The sequence below is a fragment of the Crocodylus porosus genome, unplaced genomic scaffold, assembly GCF_001723895.1.
Source record: "Crocodylus porosus isolate Cpor-Errol unplaced genomic scaffold, CroPor_comp1, whole genome shotgun sequence".
NCBI lineage: Eukaryota > Metazoa > Chordata > Crocodylia > Crocodylidae > Crocodylus > Crocodylus porosus.
This window is the reverse complement of record NW_017728913.1, coordinates 1160998-1180632: the sequence shown is the minus strand read 5'-3', so window position 1 is coordinate 1180632 and position 19635 is coordinate 1160998. Positions and strand designations below refer to the sequence as shown.

General features: G+C 39.3%; 1 long non-coding RNA gene across 2 annotated transcripts in view; it reads right to left on the bottom strand.

Moving 5' to 3' along the window:
• Positions 1 to 4134: 4134 nt before the first annotated feature.
• The window catches only part of LOC109309610, a 70196-nt gene continuing 54695 nt past the window's right edge, over positions 4135 to 19635 (bottom strand). For both annotated transcript variants that reach the window (XR_002100983.1, XR_002100982.1), the window contains one exon: positions 4135 to 4236. This is a non-coding gene — a long non-coding RNA (uncharacterized LOC109309610). The remainder of the gene's footprint in view (positions 4237 to 19635) is intronic.

Sequence of the window (19635 nt, the reverse complement as noted above, 5' to 3'; positions counted from 1 at the left end):
GGCCAGCATCTACATGTGCAGGCATTAAAATGTATTAACACTGTGCGTCAGTCCACACACACAATGTTAATGGGTGGTAAGGCATATACATGTGCATTACTGTGCAGCAACTAATCAGGCATAAATTTGATACCTGCATGATAATTTCAGTTACTGTGCAGTAAATGTGCACATGTAGATGTGCCCAATGAGTTGTTTGTTGAAATGGGCATAGGAATTTCAACTCAAGTTCCTAATTATGTACATTCAAAACATTCAATAGTTTGAAAACCAGGGTTTAAGACAGGTACCTCATTTATCTTTATTTATTTATACTCCTGTAACAGAGAGAGATGCCCACGGTGAGATTCAGTAAAGGAAGGCTATGTGATAAAAACTTTCTGTGGGATGGACTGGGAGAAATTTTTCCCAGGACATAACCTTGTAGAAGGTATATTATTCCAAATCCCAGTGAAGTTAATGTATATGTTTCTTTAGGACTTCAGGCTTTTTTGGATCAGGTCTCTATTTGTGGCAGGACAATAATGGCAGATTTCATACAACAACTGGCTCTGATCTGCCTTCATTTAAACTAAAGCTGCTTTCTCAGCCACACAGAAGTAGTCATCACAGGGTTCATCTACATGTTCATAAATGCACTTTTCCTAATGCACATTAAATTTAGTACTAAGTAAATGAACATTAATACTAAATATGGTGCATTAGATTGCCCTAATGTACAGCAGCAAAAGCAAACACTTTTTTAGAGATGCTTAATGCACAGTAGCCTATTTTACTGCACATTAGTGTATTTGCACAGGTTTTTTTAACATAACACTTTAATGAGCAGTAAAATAGGCTACTGCTCATTAAAGTGCATGTGTAAACTTGCCCACAGTCATGGATTTTAGTCCACAAAGACAGGTTTGCATTAAAGCCTAATGTCCTTTCTGTCACTGCACACAGGATATATAAACAGGAACCCAGGTAGCTGTGGAAGAGAGGACAAGTCCTCCATAGGAGAAGTAAACCAAAAGCTTACTTGCATTAAAGGCGCATCAAGATAAATTAGCCACAACAAACCATCTAAATTAAGTACAAAACAACTCCACAAAGCAAAAAAGGCTATTGAACCTAAGAGAATCTGGTGCTATGCCTCAAATTACCTAATTGGACAACTTTATTGAGTAAAACAGCTAGTAACTTTAACTTACAGAGAAAATTGAGTCACATTTCATGACATCATCTTGTTTACATAGTATGCTTTTACATCAGATGTATCATTTTATTTTCCATTTGACTTACATGGATCTCATTCTTTCCCTCTGTTTCCAGTCCTTAGTGTTTGAATATGAGGTGTTATGAATTTGGATATATATTTTGAAAACTGTTTTCCATTTGAGTACAATATATTTATAACAAAGGTGAATTCTTCATTTCAAAACACATAAAAAGTATTTCTTGGTTCAGCAAATGGTCTGTAATTGGAATTGCAAGTGTATTATTACAAATGTAGTTATATTGTAAAAGTTCCCTTTAAATGGTGTCCTCAAACTGTTAAGTATAGTGTACCATCTTTGTGGTGCTATAAATCACTGGCCATTTAGAGGTCAAAGGATTACAATTTAGAGCAAGGTTTCATTCCTTATGCAGGAAATTGGTAAATCAAGTTATATAAATAAGCTGTCTGCTCTGTGACCTAGTCATCAGGCAAAAATACATTCCTTTGCTGTCAGCTGCAAAGGTGTTACTATGGAGGTAGTCTGTTTCTACTTTGATACAGTGCTCATGGATAGTTCATTGTTTATGTAGTGATGTTAACCTACTAAACTATGTATATTCAATATGATAATATCCCTTTGGAAAGAGAAGATAAAAAATGTACACCAAATTATTTATGTTATATACACTGAAAAGGAGATTTTTATGGTGAATATGGAGGTTGTATATGGTAAGTATGCCCTGTTATAGCCAGCTATGCTAAGGTCTTCATAATGAACAGTGCAATCTTAACCCCAAAATTTCCCAGGTTTATAGTGTTTATTTTTGGGATAATAACATCTCTGCAATGTTTTATCCTTAAATTAGCCTCCACCTTTAGTCTATCTTAAACATAGATTTTTGTATGTAATAAAGTGCTCTGTATATATAGTATAAAGATGTTTGTATATAGACAAGTGTTTTTTTATGAAAGTGAGCATAAATCATTACTATCAATAAATAGTAATATGTTTAATTTTTTTGTTAATTATATTACATACCTATATAAGGTTTTACTTAAAAGAAATCTAAATATAATTCAGACAGCCTTTTGTTGCAGTACATAGTAACCTTAGAATTATGATTCAGGCATATTAATATTTATGATTTGTGACATAGATTTCAAGTCTTGTTTTAAAGAACTCTCTAAACAGAAGTGATTCCACTGCGCATTGCCTCTTTCTAAGGGTGTATGGATACAAGGAAAAGAAACTGTTTTCTATAGGATACATGCAGACGTTAGTTTAAATTTGGCGGGTTTTTTTTCATTATACTGACAGCATAAAGCTGAGAGAAGTCTTTCATTATCGGAGATGATAGCTAAGAGTCATATCTGTTCTCTTGCCTCTGTATCTTCAGTAACTGGGAAACAGATTTATAACAATACATGGACGCATTGAATTAGAAAAGACAGTTTTAGAGCAGTGACATGTTTCTTTTCTTCCTACAGTGCACATTCCACTGAGATATACTATATGAGACCTATATGAATTTTGAAAGGTTTTCCTACTCACTCATTTTTTACCTTGCTCTTTTTATATCTCCTTTTGCTTTCTCTAACTGCACTGGAGAACTTGTCTTCCAGCCTGGGGGCTAAGGGGAAGAGTGGTGGATGCTGCAGCTAGCAGTGCCACTTCATAGCCTATTGTTAAAAAAGGCACAGCAACTGGTAAGCTAAGATCCCTGCTCTTAAACTCACTAAGCCTATCAGCTCAGTGACACAAACATTCTTCACTACTTCAGAGCTTGGAAACTCAAGTTCCTATCCAAATTTCACCCTGAAGCAGTGTAACCAGACTGTAATACATTTCAGCACTCACCCCCAACTACTTTTAACTCTGATTTCTGTGAAAGCTGATTGAGGTTTAGAGGATACTTAATAATACTTAAAAAATCTACATGTTAAACTCCAGTATAAATTTAATTTTCAAATATGAGTTATTTTACAGAAAGATAATTAGACTTGCATACCATACACTGATTCCTCACACTGATGTGGACATTTGTAAATTGGGCTTCACAAGGTTGTTTCCATCACTTAACTAATAAAACCAATAAACCAATAAAAACTGTGTGCACTAATACCAATTGTTTGGGTACTGAGTTCATAGATTCATAGACATTAGGTCTGGAAGGGACCTCGGAAGACCATCAAGTCCAGCCCCCCACCCAAAGGGCAGGAAGTCAGCTGGGGTCATAGGATCCTAGCAAGATAGACATCCAATTGACACTGAAAGGAGCCTAGAGTAGGTGCTGGCACCACCTCTGGCAGCAGTCGGTTCCAGGATTTGGGGCCTTGGACTGTAAAAAAGTTCTTCCTTATGTCCAGCTCGAAATGGTCTTGGGGAAGTCAGTGACTGTTTGACCTTTTCATTCCATGGGGTGCTCTGATGAACAGGTGTTCCCCCAGATCCTGATGTACACCCCTTATATACTTATAGGCAGTTACCAGGTTCCCCCTATGCCTGTGCTTTTCCCAGCTGAAGAGTCCCATGGCTTTCAGCCTCTCATCATAAGGCCTGTTTTCCTGACCTCTAATCATGAACGTGGCTCTCCTCTGGATTCTCAAGCTTCTCCACATCCTTCTTGAACTGTGGAGCCCAGAATTGGATACAGTACTCCAGCTGCAGCCTTGTCAAGGCTGAGTTCAGCAGGAGGATGACATCCTGGGATTTGCTTGAGAACATCTATGGATGCAGGCTAGAGTTTTGCTTGCTTTGCTGGCTGCAACATCACATTGGCTCATATTCATCTCATGGTCAGTCGTGACCCCAAGTCCCTTTTGGCCGTGGTGCTAACAAGCGTAGCACTGCTGAACCTATAAGCATGCTGCAGGTTTTTCTTCCCAAGGTGGAGTACCTTGCATTTTTCGGCATTGAAGGCCATCAGGTTTTCGTCCACCCATTTTCTGAGCCTGTCAAGGTTGGCCTGGATCACCATCATGTCCTCAGGTGAGTTGCTTTCCATTTAGAACAAAACTTTCAATCAGCCATACCTCTACACTACACCTGGTAAGAGATAAGTACAAACACAAAAGTGAATATACTTAATAAGTTTCTACCACTGAAACATTTTTTTTATGGCTCCTCTAGTATTTTTATTACATAAAGGAAATCGCTGTCATGGTGATGAAGGCACACAGGCATGGTTAAGCAACGCACATATTTTTAATTACTTTCAAAAGGGAGGATACTGCTTTAATTCCCATAGAGGAACATGATATTCATCTCTTTTTTAAGAAGTTGATAACTGAATACAAAATGGTTGCTTTCTCCTATGTTTCAATAGAAACAGAGAGAAAATCAAGATGCAGTTCACAGAAAGCAAAATTCTAGATTGCAGATCTATATATGACATGTGAAGAGCCATCTGACTTACTCAAAACTGTTATATTCAGGGACAATCTATCTCTAACAATTCTAACAATTCAGGAACTCATCTATCTACTTAATTGAGTAAATCAAGGTTGGTTTTTTTTTTACATACACACAGGCTGACTCGACACATGCAATTAATGTGATGCAATAAACTTTGGCACAGTTCGAGCTGGAGTCAGCTGCTTGCTTCCAGGCGCACTGTCTACACGTGTGCCCAGGACAGTAGAAATTTAAGCCAGGACAGAGCAAGCCCTGACAGTACTATCATACCGCACCGTTAATTAGTTTACCATGCCCTAATACTGGCACATGTGTAGACTCTGATGTTTTACTGATGAGCGAATTAGTATATTCCAGAGTAAAGCACACATGGAGATGCACCCACATTCACTTAAGGCCATTGGGCACTTTTGCACGTGCTCCAAGGTATTCTGATTAGAATGTGTCAGTACACTCCTACAGGCTGCAGCATCTTGTATTCAATGTCCCCACCTTTCAAAACATTGAACAAGTTTTAGTTAAATTGTAGCAAACTCCCCCAGTTTTGCCTCATCCCCACTGCCTTTTTCCCTGATCTCTGCTGCTTGCTGTTTAGTTCCCAAGCACTCCAAGCATAGTTACCACAGACACCAACAAAAACACACACTGTCACCTGAGACAGTGTTTAACCTGTGTGCATATGTGTATGTATGTGTGTATTGTATATGATTCCATGTTATCATTAGAGTGTCTATGTACTTGAATTGGTAATATGTGTGCATGTGCAACTGTACACTATTGCCCTCCTGTCTAATAGCACAATATTGAGATCGTGAGCATTGGCCTGACCCCACAGGGCAACAAAATCACCACCACCACCATTTTGAAACCCAGGATGCTAAATACATGAGGCACTCCCACGAGCAGATCTAATTAACCACCTCCCCACCCCCCGCCATGCCCATTATTTTCAATTTGTGCTTCTAAGGTATGTGATAGAGTGTTTTAAGCAAATGATCTTTAGATTATAAGTTTCTTAATCCATACCTGTCTGAAAGGTACATACCACACTGTAAACAATGTTATAAGCAAATTGCAAATAATAAAAATAATAATGATAATATGGGATTTGTCAGCAAAATGTGCATGCTAGCTTTTAAAAAATGAGATCTCAGTTTATTTGTTTTCTTTGACAACTATAAAAATAAAGATCCTATTTTATATGTGCTTTCAGCAAAATAGAAAAAGACCTAATGTAAATGTAAACTTCATTCATAGCATAGGGTTGTTAGTCTTAATTAAATGTAGTGCTAATGAAACATATATTTAAAGAAAAATAATAATTATAGTATTATGAACTACAATGTATATTATCAAAATTACAAATAGGAAAGCTAGTGCAATCCAGCTGAAAAGAAATTAAATTCTCTTCAGAATTTCAGTGTAAATTCAGTCAGGCATTCAATCAAGATTTTTGAGAGACAAGTTCATAGGGGTATTTCATATCAAATGTTTATATAAAAACAAAAGCATGGATTCACTGAACTTTCTTGGAGAGTGGGTTTTTATTATCACTATAGTGTACAGTGGGTATGATTTGCCATATAAGTACCAAAAATGTATTTAAAGTAACTAACTCTTTCATTCTATTTATCAAAGTGTCAGGAAAAGATGTTTCTTAATACAACACAAAGAATAAAGATCATGCTTATTGACAGGTTTGCTAGAGAGAATCCAACCTAATACAACAACTTCAAATGCAATTAACACCTAAAAACATTTTAGATCCTGTTTCTTACAAATTTCTGTTTATTCCCTTTTCTCTCTCTCTCTCTCTGCTTTATTGTGGTTGTTATGGTAGATAAATAGCAGTTTACAAATTCACAAGTCTCCATTTGCTGTATCATCCTCTCTAGAAAAAGTAGTACTTTAAAAACTGACACCCATCATATTCACAATGGAGTGATATGGATTTTTAGGTCAAATACATGTCTTATGGCAATCATCAAGGTATTACTGAAAAGTTCGGTTTAACAGGTATAGTATTTATGTGACTTCTATGTAAATTAGTTAATTGTATCTGCATGACACTGGGTTTTTTAATTTATTGTCAACAGAACCTAAACGATCCTCAGCAAAACTATGCAAGTAATAGAAATGAAATCTCATGTATTTTGCATGTTTGACAAGGAGTAGGATACAATGTGTTTCTTTCAGACATAATAACAGTAACAGGAATAAATTTATTGCCTGCGCATAGTAAAACTGGGTCATGTTCTATTGCATAAACTAAAAATAGGATTTTACAAAGATTTAACTAGCAAAAGATAGAATCTATAATAATGTTAAGAGTAATTGCTATTCTAGTATATATATCATGATAATGAAAATTATTCATTTTCTGTTGCCTGTAACATCAGGCCAAGTTCAGAAAAAAAATATTGAAGTCAATGTTTCAATCTAGACTCAGGATGGTGTAAGTGAGAATCTGACCCATGGTGTGATTATAATTTGGTTATGTGTGCTGTGAGGCCAATATGTCATTCAGGACCCAATCTTGTAAGGCACCCAACACCTTGCAAGTTCATCAAAGTTCCCTCCAATCACAAGTCTGGATTCCAACCAACTTTCCTTGGGACCTGATCTTATTCCAATCAAAGTCAATTAGATTGCCCCCCCACTAATTATCCTGCTTATTGATCATTAGAGGTGGTCACTAACATTTCAAAGTCTTGTGGGGGGTGGGGAAACATGCTGTTTTGCCAAACCTAAATATTTTTGGGCTAACTTGTTGGTTTCAGTGGGAAGACTTTCTACTTCTTCTCGTGTCCTTGTCATAGACTAGATATTTTTCCAAAAGACCCGAGTTTAGAATAGCCATGTAGTACTCACTCACTGAGGAGATTCCAAATTTCAGCTTCAGATTCTCTCTCTCTTATAGCGAAGGCTTGAACCTGGATCTCTTGGATTACCATTGAGTGACTTAATTGACTTGGAGCTTTTGCTGAATGATTCAACCTTTTTATTTTTTGTAAAAAAATAAAAATTGAAAAAATAATTTCCACAATGAAAACAACATCAAATATTAAAAATTGCACAAAATGGAATCCTTGGCAGCCCTCCTCATACCGAAATAAGAAAAAATTCTCTGATGCTAGTAGTTTTGGCTCTTAAATACAACTGTGTATTCATACTTTTAAAGCAATTTTCTATACGCTTGCACAGAGACTATGTACATGTCCAGAATTTACCCAGTTCTTCGGTTTCCTTTGTTGCTAACTAAACAAAAGCCCTGGAACAAATTTTCTCCTGAATATGGCTTATTCCATTTTTCATTCTCCTACTTGTTCCTGCTCCAGACTTTTAGACCTAATGAGGGTCCAAGGGGGTTCTTGTTTTGGCTTTCAGCATAAGCTAGGATGCATCATCAGAACAGCCCTGTTTCTCCCAGAAGGGTCATAAATGCTGACATCTTTCATAGAAGTTTTATCAAGTCATTTTGTTTATACTTCAAATACCACGTTTGCCTGTCAACCAGCCCTAAAAAAACTATAATGAAGTCAGAACACAGGAAATTCTCTATGTAGTTACAATGACTACAAATAACCACATCACTCTCGTGTTCTGTTCTCTACATTGGCTCTTCATGAAACTTAAAATCAAAGTCATGGTCAGAGATGTAACTGGATGCTTAAATGCCCTGGATGATAGCAGTGTACAAGGCAGCATCAGAGGCACCCAGGAAATTAAATAGATGCTGCTATTTTTCTGCATCCCACCTCAATGGTCATTGCTGGGGTCAGAGCCCTGGTCCCCCCCGCCCCTTTTCATTATACTTCTAGTCATGGTATTGGTTATGATGTTCAAATTCTCCACAGGATCAGCCCATACTACCCAAAGCACTACCTTCCTCTGCACAAACATGACAAGAGTAAGAGAGTGGGATTCATAGATTTTAAAGTCAGAACATTTGTGTTACAGCCAGTCAATATTTAGAGGGCCCACTCACAGAACATGTTGAAATGGCCAGGAATCTTTCTGCCTTTCAAACAAAATCTAAAACTACCTATTTGATTTAGCTTTCTCATGAAGCTAGAATAATGAGGAGAGAAGACACCAGAGAAGTAAAATATGAAACATATAGAACAGCATAGTCAGATACTATAATAATATAATATAGTAATACAGCCTAAGCAGAAAGCACTTTTATAGAAAGAGTAATTTCACATTTTTAGTACAAATTAGTATTTACCCACTCCACTTTTGAGGACTACTTTCTTCATTCTTGGGAGGATTTTTTTTCCAAATGAAATAGTTGCTGACTCACATAAACATGAAAACCCTGCTGTATTTGAGAATGACTGGTCCACCATTCTCCAAGACGATGATGAAAAATTTAGGACTGAGGCTATTATATAAGAGGTAAAAGTTTCTCCTTCACCTGTTTTGAAGGTTTGTAAAGCTTGTCACAGAGACAGTGGGAAGCTATGTCCAAGTCAAGTAGAGTTGTTCTCCTGATGCAAGCCTTTTTTTTTTGATAACCAGCTAGTAGATAGAGTATGATCTGGGTCTGCATGCCGTGAATAAAAATATATATTGCACAAGTCTTAAAGCTTTTGAGAAATACAGAAAAAAAATCTATTTAACCTTCTCATTTAGTTTAGACTTACTGTGGTTCACTGCAGATATTACAGAAATAACCTTGAGCATTTCCTGGTCAGGAGGGAATCTCTAAAGCATATGCCAGGAGATAATGTGCAACCCTGAAGTATATTAACAAGTCAACTGGGGTGCCTAGTGACTTTAAATTCAATTTTTTATAATCAAAAGGGATATTTATAAGTGTGTGTTGTATACAAGGAAATATGTGATCAACTGGAAAACCAATACTCACTGTCAAAGGCTGTTTAACTAAGCTAAATGTCACATAGCAGAAGTAGAATATTATTCAAATTTAATCCAGCTCCTTTCTAGATCTGCTTGCCCCCCAGTTATGAAGATGTGTCCTCTAAGGTAAGGCTAGAAACTGACTAAGACAGACTAAATGAAATGCATTTGACAATTTGACAAGTTATAATACTTCAATAATCTAGGAGAATACATAGGGCGAAAAAAGAAGGTACCGGGTAATGTGGGGCCCCTGCAAGACACACTAGGAAATCTGGTCATCACACCAGATCACAAAGCTAACCTATTTAACAACTTCTTTGCCTCCATTTTCCTGAGCAGGGACCAAAACAGTTACCTCCCCTCTGGGCCCCCCTTAGACCTCAGGTGAGGTGCACCTAGGCCAAGGGTCAGTGAGGGTCTAGTCAGGGAACTTCTGGAGGGACTGGATGTATTTAAATCAGCTGGTTCTGATGATCTCCACCCCAGAGTGCTGAGGGAATTAGCTGCGGTCATTGCCGGACCCCTGGCATGGTTTTACGAGCACTTGTGGTGCTCTGGTGTGGTGCCAGAGGACTGGAAGAGGGCCAGTGTGGTTCCCATCTTCAAAAAAGGGAGGAAGGAGGACCCAGGGAACTATAGGCCAGTTAGTCTTACCTCTATCCTGGGTAAGCTTTTTGAGAGAATTATCCTGATGCATGAGGGGCCAGCGTGGGAGGTTATGCTTAGGGGCAACCAACATGGGTTCATTAGAGGCAGGTCCTGTCAGTCCAACCTGGTGGCCTTCTATGACCAGGTCACCAAATCCTTAGATGCAGGGGTAGCAGTGGGCGTAGTCTTTCTGGACTTTAGGAAGGCCTTCGACACTGTCTCTCACCCCATTTTCATTAAAAAACTAGGGGCTGTGGTGTCAACACTTACACAGTCAGATGGGTCGCTAACTGGCTGGAGGGCTGCACCCAGAGAGTGGTGGTGGATGGGTCATTTTCGACCTGGAGGGATGTAGGCAGTGGGGTCCCCCAGGGCTTGGTCCTCAGGCTTGCACTGTTCAACATCTTCATCAGTGACTTGGATGAGGGGGTAAAAAGCAAATTTGCTTTTTGTTCAAATTTGCTGATGACACTAAGATATGTGGGCATGCTAGAAGGGAAGAATAAGACCTAGACAGGTTACAGGGGTTGGCAGATGAGAACAGGATGGGTTTCAACACTGACAAGTGCAAGGTGATACACCTGGGGAGGAAGAACCAGCAGCATACCTGCAGGCTGGGGAACTCCCTTCTCATCAGTGCAGAGGCAGAAAAGGTTCTTGGAATCACTATCGATGCCAAGAAGAACATGGGCTGGCAGTGTGGGGATGCAGTCAGGAGGGCCAACCATACCTTGTCATGCATCCACAAATGCATCTTGAGTAGGTCCAAGGAGGTGATCCTCCCCCTCTATGCAACACTGGTCAGGCCGCAGTTGGAGTATTGTGCCCAGTTCTGGCGCTGCACTTCAGGAGGGATGTGGACAACGTGGAGAGGGTCCAGAAGAGGGCTACTCACATGATCGGGGGCAGCAGGGAAGGCCTTATGAAGAGAGGCTAAGGGACCTGAACCTGTTCAGCCTCTATAAGAGAAGGCGGAGGGGGGAACTACTGGCCTGTTACAAACTAGTCAGAGGGGACCAGCAGGCATTGGAGGAGTCCCTTTTCCCCCGAGCACCACCAGGAGTGACTAGAAATAATGGTCACAAGCTGGCAGAGGGTAGATTCAGACTAGACATCAGGAGGTGCTGCTTCACTGTCAGGGCGGCTAGGATCTGGAACCAACTTCCAAGCAAAGTGGTGCTAGCTTCTAACCTGGAGGTCTTTAAGAAGAGGCTAGATGAACACCTTGCTGGGGTCGTTTGACCCCAGTACTCTTTCCTGCCATGGCAGGGGGTCAGACTTGATGATCTGCTCAGGTCCCTTCTGACCCTACCGACTATAAAACTATGAAACTATGGAAACCACTGAGAAGGATCAAAACAAACATAGCATAGTCTGTGTGGCATATACTTTGAATTCAGGGCCAAAGGTCTGTGAAAAGGAACTTTCCAAAACAGTGATATTTTTTTAACTGTATGTACTTAATAGGAAATTCAATTTGTTTGCCATTTATTACAATGGAAAAAAATAGATATCTAAAGGAATATTCTTGAGAAGGAATGCAAGCAGGCTTTGGTCAAATATACATATTGAATGTACAATACATAGTATACGTTTATATTTACTCAATATACTGCTTTTCTTAACAGATCTATCCCCCCTTATTCAAAGTAGATGAGAATAAGCTCTTCTTTGGCATACTGGTTTTCTATATTGCACTGATTCAATTGAAACCAACATTTGGTTCCTTATAATTTTATGTAACCTAGTCTCTCTCTTTTTTTTTTAGAAGTTGAGGTTTTCCCAATAAATACCTTCTCTCATTATAAATGAGGAAGTATACTCTTTTTGCTATGCTGAAAAGAGATGAAATCCTAATTGTTCTAGACATAGACCAGGAGGACTGCCTAATATGAAGCAACGGAAGTTATTTTCTTTAGAAAAATGTGCTAAAAAAGAATCAGCATGCTCTCCCTGATGACTACAAAGCATCCTGAAGTCACTTCACATCTGCTAGTTAAACAGACTTATAACCATAAATCTTTTAGCTAATATGGAGAGGGGAATGTTATATATACATATATCAAGCAAAGCTTTTGATATCTCTTTCTGGAAATCTCAGTTTAGATATTTGCTCTTGACTGAATGTCCTAAATTTTTTAGCAACTTGGATTCTTGAATTTTGAATCAAGTCTCTGAAAAATATTCCTTGGTAGACAAGCTCCTGGTCCACTAAGGCTTTGACTTATTGGCTGTTGATATTTTTTTTGGTTTTTAGTAATTAAATATGTTACATTTAAGTACTGGTTTCCCTTGCCAACTATGGGGTTTATGTTCTGGAAAGTTCCCATGGTTGGAAAAACCGCGGTTGGTAAAACTAAAGGCTTATGGGAAAAATGGGTTTAGGGACTTGAATACTGTACAGTATATTATATAAAAACAATTTTTACTTACCTTTAATACATGGGGTGGTCAATCAGGTACAAACTTACCAGTGGGGACCAGCAGGGAATGGGAGAGTCCCTGTTCCCCTGAGCCCTACCAGGAATAACTAGGAATAACGGCCACAAGTTGATTGACAGTAGGCTTGGGCTAGACATCAGGAAGCACTACTTCACAGTTAGGGTGGCTAGGATCTTGAACCAACTTCCAAGGGAAGTGGTGCGACCCCCTTTGGGGGTCTTCAAAAGGAGGGTAGATAATCACTTGATCCCAGCATTCTTTCCTGCCCAGGGCATGGGATTGAACTTGATGATCTGCTCAGGTCCCTTCTGACCCTATCTACTATGAAACTATGTGTGCCCCTAAGGGTGCTTAGACAGGTTAAAAGGGGTACGTACCAGTGGGCTGGGACAGTGGCAGCGTTTTCCCCAGCACATTCACCTCTTACCCAGGGAGAAGGAAAGGGGAAAGGAGGGATGCACTGGCCAGCCCCATGCAGCATACCATGGTGCTTCCCTGCCCCCACCCATCTGAATAGTTAGGTGGGGGAATTTTGTGCCTGCCTCTGGCAACCATGATTGGCCAGTCAGCAGACTGCAGATGGGGCCTTGGCCGAGCCAGGTTGTGGGACAATTCAAGTCTGGTGGCAGTGGGAGCCACTTGCCTACACCCTGGATGAGCTGCTGGGCTCGGATTGTCCCATGACCCAGCCTGGCTGAGGCTCCATTCACTGTGAATGGAGGCCTGCTCACCACTGTGTAGGATGGCAGGGAACAGTGATGAGCAGGCCTGCTGTTCCCTGCTGCCCTTCTTCCCTTCCCCATGACCTGGCACAGCAAGAAGCAGAGTAGCCATATAGGGATCTCCTCACCTGCCACTGCTTACCCTACATTGCCATGGAAATGTGCCTCCTGCACATGGGGCTGCAATGAGGGAAGCAGCACAGGGCTACACCCCTCAAACCAGCAGCAGGCACTCTATTCTCTGCCATGCCAGGTTGTGGGAGAGGGAAGCAGGCCAGCAGAGAACAGTGGCAAGCAGTTCTGCTGTTGCCTGCCACTATGAGTAGGGCAGCTCCCCACCACTGTGCCTACTTCTGGTAGGGCTGGGGGCCACCTCCATCTAGGGGAGCAGGGGCTGGGGTGGGGGAAGGAGAGGCACAAACAGGGCCGGAGAGTTAGTGATCTGATGCACGGCCATGGAAAACCATGGTTACTCAAAACCACGTAGCCAAAATTGTATACAGAATATTAACCGTGTATACTCAAAACAATGGTTGGCGAAATTGTGCTTGGTGAGGGAAACCTGTATATTATCTTTCCCATCTCAGAAAGTAGAATTGCCAAGGGCAACACAATTTCTAATCTTCTAAACCATACTATTCATTCAGTCACTATTTTTGAAAGCTTCAGCTGAATCATGCCTGTTTTCCTCTATTACTTGTGCAGGCACCACATGAATGACCACATTTTTAGAAACTGGGCTAGTAGGTAGACTATGATCTGGGTTTACATGCCTTGGCTAAAGAATATATGTCATAAGTCTTAAAGCTTTTGACAAATACAGAAAAAATCTATTTTGATAACTATTTGGCTATACAACTAGGCTAAATTAGTTAAAGTGCAAAAGTAATATACATTCTGTCCTGTTTACTCAATATCCAATCTATTGAGTTGATTGATTTCATGAAGAAAGAATAATCAACCCGTAGAAGATAGAAGATGCAGGAATAACACCAAAACAAACCTTTTCTTTTGCTGTCCATATCCATTACTTCCACCTGTCTTACAGTTTGTGGTTTTCAGTAGCTAAATCTTACAATATACAGATGAATAAGCGCTATATGGCCATGTCTACATCTGCAATTAACACAATTGAGTTTTCTTTACAGAAAAGTTCATATTTCTGTGTATCTGAATATATGCCAATTGGGAACAAATTTGCTTTGGACAGGAGCAGTACAGTCTAGGGCTTTTCTGGCCCTGCTCTTCCCCCGCTGTAGCAGCCAGTGGGCACTCCATGTTGTCCCAGGTGCCAGCTGGCAGGAGATAGAGGTCTGGTCCCAATCTCCACATGGGGAGTGAGGGGTGAGCTGTCCTGGCTGCCAGGCAGCTTCCTGCCAGCCATGTGGAGATTGAGACCTGTCCCAATCTCCACATGGCTAGGAGAGCTGTCCCAGCATCTGGGCAGCTGTTTCCCCATCCACATGGAAATGGGGACCTGTTCAAATCTCCATGTGGCTGGGAAAGTTGTCCCGGCTGATGGGTAGCTGCCTCCCAGCCACATGGAGATCTGGACAGGCCCAATCTCCACATGGCTGGGAGGCAGCATCCTGCTGAGCCAAGACAACTCCTTCTACCCCCTGTTACCCCCTGCTGCCTAGGTTGACCAGAAGCAATTTGCTCCTGGTCAGCATCTACATATGCACTTTGGTGCATTAGACTAATCTACTGAGCAGTAATTGCTGCACAAGTCTAGATGGTGACACTTTGCTCTGCATTAGATTAGTCTAATGTGCAGTAAAGTGTCTCATGTTGCATTGCTTTGCCCTTCATATGATCACCTCTCTTTTTCTCCCACCTGCCCGTTTACCTTCATTAGTTTATTTTGGATTTGGATTTTTTGCTTTAAAGTATTTATTTGGATATTTAATACTGTCTACAAATATATAACAAAAAGAGAAAATATAGGTATTATATATTTTTAAAATTATTTTTACTTTAAATAGCTCCTTCCCATCCTGTGTACTATGCTTGAGCATCTATTCATTGTTCTTTTTAGCCAAAACTTTCTTCAATTTTCATTTCTAAATATTGATCATGTTCTTTACTAGCTCTGACACATTTGAACTCTATTCATCAACTTCCGTAATTAAGGTCTTGATTTTAACAGGGCAAATCCTGATTGTCTAAGGAAGCTGGTTAGGACAGAGGCAAAAGGATATAGGAAGGAATTCCACACTTGAGTAGATGAATCACACTTAAAGATTAAGACAACTTTCTTCCTCTTAGATAGGATCTAATTAGTTTGGAACAATTGCAGAAGAGAAGGACCTAGATGGACAAGCTAATGGCAGAATGACTATAAACCAGCAAAGTGATGCAGCTAAGAAAAGGACAATGCGATTTTAGAGAGTAAAAAAGTAGGTATTTCTAGCAGAGACAGGGATGGATTAGTGCCTTTGCAGAAGATGCAGGAGTGACTACATCTAGGATCCTACGTGTGATTCTAATTCTCCATGTTCAAGAAAAATGAACTCCACTGGGAACAAGTGTAGATAAGGGTTACTCAGATGATCAGGGCCATTATGACTAGCGGGTCATAATGGGCAAGAGTAAAGGAACTTGGTTTGTTTAGTCTAGTAAAATAAAGGTTGTGAGGGTATATCATTAATACATAAATGGGGTAAAAACTAGAGAGTGAAAAGTCTATTTCAGCTAAAAGGTAACAGCAATACAAAAAATTTGGTATTAATAAGCCTTGAATAATTTTAGGCTGGGAATTAGGTTTCTAACTATCAGAGCAGGAACCCTCCCCCCAAAACAAAACAAAACAAAACAAAACACAAAACCCCTTTATTATGGAACCTAGGATATTTATGAAAGGGATACTTGAGGACTGGAATGGGTGACTGAGGAGATCTTATGTTCCCACATAGTTTTACGCGTCATGGTAAAACCTATTTCAGAATGCAGAAAATTTTCTTTTTGTCAGTGTTTATGGTTTTCTGGGAGTGGTTTCAGCACTGCCCAAGGAACACTACTGGTCTATAACACTGTGTGGAGAAATCTACCCAGAACATGGAGAACATCAAGCTAGAGGCCAACTACTGACTGATATCCAGCATAACAGTGAGAGAAGTTTCTAGTGTAATGTTAAGGAAACCGTTGTATAAGGTCAGTAAATAACAGAAGTAAGAATAAATTAAATGTTCCCTCTTACTTAATGTGATTTGATATACTGACCCAAATTTTTAGAAAAGTGGACAAACTGTACATGTTTTTGGTCATTTGTATGTGGCTGTCTATACAATTGTGGTATTTGGCTTCAAAATATACTTCTGGTGGGGCTGGGGGGCAGTTTAGTCCTTACTAGTCATACCAGGGTACACCTTCTGTATAGTGCAGAAGATACTTCATGCCAGTCCAACTAGGGCCTGTGGGGAAAGATTACTTTGCAAGAATGTTGCTATGGGGAGGTTGAGGATAACATTTACACATATCAAGTCACCCTAGAAGTAGAGCAGCTGCTCATTCATTTAATGGTAGTTATGAGAAATATAGTAATGGTGAAAATTAGAGCTTCATGCATAAGGCCAGGGCTACACTGTTTCAGAGGGACGTGAAGTATGTGTACGTGTGCATCTGTGCATACACATGCATGTGTATGTATAGAGAGAGAGCGAGAAAAAAAGAAAGTAAGAGGAGAATGCTCCCTGTACGATGATCTTTTCTTGTCTCCTGTTAATATGAGAGTTAAAATCTTTTCAGTTATCACTATTTCTTGAGGGTCTATGGTAAATATAGAGTGAGGATGGGAAGATGGCAACTTGAATCTTATGAAGAGATATACTGAATAGCAGAGGTGTAGTGTCTTGAGAAGCCTTCTGTATCATGGGGTGAGGTTCCTCATATATCTCTAGGTTTTGTAGGTCTGGAAACCCACATACTCTGTCCTTTTCACTGTTCCCCAACACTAGGGGGAGATTCTGGGTGTTGAATTTTGGGGCATTTTCTGGGATGCATGCCCCTCTGTGAAGCACAAGCTTTCTAGAATCCTAAGAAAAATCCTTAATGTGATTATGAAAACAATGTTAAAAAAGGTTAGCAATAATATAGCTTGAGTCATACTAGGCAAGAGTCACAAACGACAAAAAGTCCTATCCAAGATGACCATTTTCAGCAGAGGGCTTGGAAATGCAAATTGCAACATATAAAGATTAATTTTAATTGCAAGAGTGAGAACTGGTATCATTTTAGGAACTTCTTTATTGCAAAGCTGACCAAAATAAGTGCATAGTATTTTTCTGTTAGCAAGCTCAGATTATGTTTATCCCTACAAGGCTTGATGTGAAACTGTTTTGGGACCTTTATGTGACAACTGACCTTCTTGTTGTTATTTTTTTTACTTCTAGGATAGAAGGATGATTCTTATTTTAAATATGCAGTTCATGTATTTGATTTAAACTAAGCCAACATTTAATGGTTTTAGGAAAAACCATGAATATCATATATCAACATCTATAAATGATAAAATTATTGCATTTCACAAATAGATTTTACAGTAGGTTAGTTGCCCTACAAAATAATAATGCTAATGATGGGAAGCCAGATTTTATATATATATATATATATATATATATAAAAATAATGGCAAAACTAATAATCTCCGGGGTGCTCAGCTTCCATGAAACTCATTTCTCATCTCATCCATTATGAAAGATCTATAAAAAATTGTTCATTGCTTCTCTGATGTGATATAGGGGCACTATAGACCAGACCCAGAAACATGAAAAGGAAAAAAGATCAGAACTAGTCATTTTCAAAGGCAAATGCCTGTGAAGTCTCCTTTTCATTTCACAAATGTGTGAATTATAAAAACTCTATGGCTATATCACAGTTGAGACCAAAAGTCAGTCATTTTTCTTAGATTTTCTTATGGATAAAGATTTTTTCCTTCCTTTCTAAAAAATAAAACTTCTTTTGGATGGGCTGTTGCTGCATATGGAGCCTGACTCTAATTCAGGTTATGTCAGTTTAAACTGAGTGACTCTATTTTAATAAATGGAGTTATTCCAGGCTTATAACAGTTAATGGTAACAGATAAGAATGTGGTTACACTCTATCTAACTCATAGTGTATACCACATTCTTATCTGTTACCAGTGACTCTAACAATGTATATTTCATTCTTTTCCTCACTTATGGGAATATATTTCATATTAGTTCACTGGGGAGAGCAAAGCCTGGCCCATTGGCAATACATTACCAAAGATGGGTACTGCATAAGGCAACCCACATAGTTAACAATATATACATTCTATGAATCACTGAAATTCACCCACACCACTCCTTCTTCAGTGATCCTTCATGGTCCAGTTAACCACAACTGAATAAAACAGTTAGTGATAAAATACTGACCATTTACCAGTGTCAGGGGGAATATGTTAAACTACCAAGGAATGCAGAAATCTCACAGTGCTGTTTTGACAGGTAAGATGCATCTGTACAATCAAAATACATCAGGTTTTAGAGTGATGCTGCCCTGAAGTGCTAGCAATGGGGTGTAGTCATGCTAAATTCCTAACTGGCTGACTGATTAAAAATGCACTCTTCATGGCTGAGTGGCATTTGACCTGAGTCAGTGTCAAGCAGAGTTTAGGATAGAAAGGGTATATAAATCTTACCTAATTAAAATGATTTAAAAAATAGTTTTTGTTTTCAAGTTGCCTTTCTGATATGTATCTAATATGGATGTTTTCCTTAAAGATTTATCTGAACAGCCATTCAGTAATACAAACCCAGTCTGTACACAATATAGATAGGTAAGACTTCCAGATTTCTTCCTGCAATTAATTTTATAAGGAATGTTGAGTTGAATCTTCCAAAACTGTAAGCATAACATATATCCTTGTAGTGTGTGCCAGCTGAATACCCCATTTCAATGATATAAAAAACAAGTATGCATACCTTCATGCCATTTTTAGCAACAAAAAATGGTGGATCCACTACAAAGATGTTCTTTTCCAAAATAAATTTCTTTGTAGCACTGCTTTTTATAGCATCACATGTTTCATGTGTCCAGTTACATGTAGTGTTACAGGAGGCCTCTTTGCCCTCTAGCATCCCATACTGCTCTGCTCTCCCTCCCCTTCTGCAGGTAGCCTTCTCTATGGCAGAAAGTGCTACAAAAATACACTGAGACATTTTATCCATAGCCAGATGCAGTTCTCTACCGTGGCTTTTGAGGACAAATGGCAAATTAAATATTACTTAATAATTTCATAGATTTCACAGATTTCATAGACATCAGGGCTGGAAGGGACCTCGGGAGATCATCGAGTCCAGCCCCCTGCCCAAAGG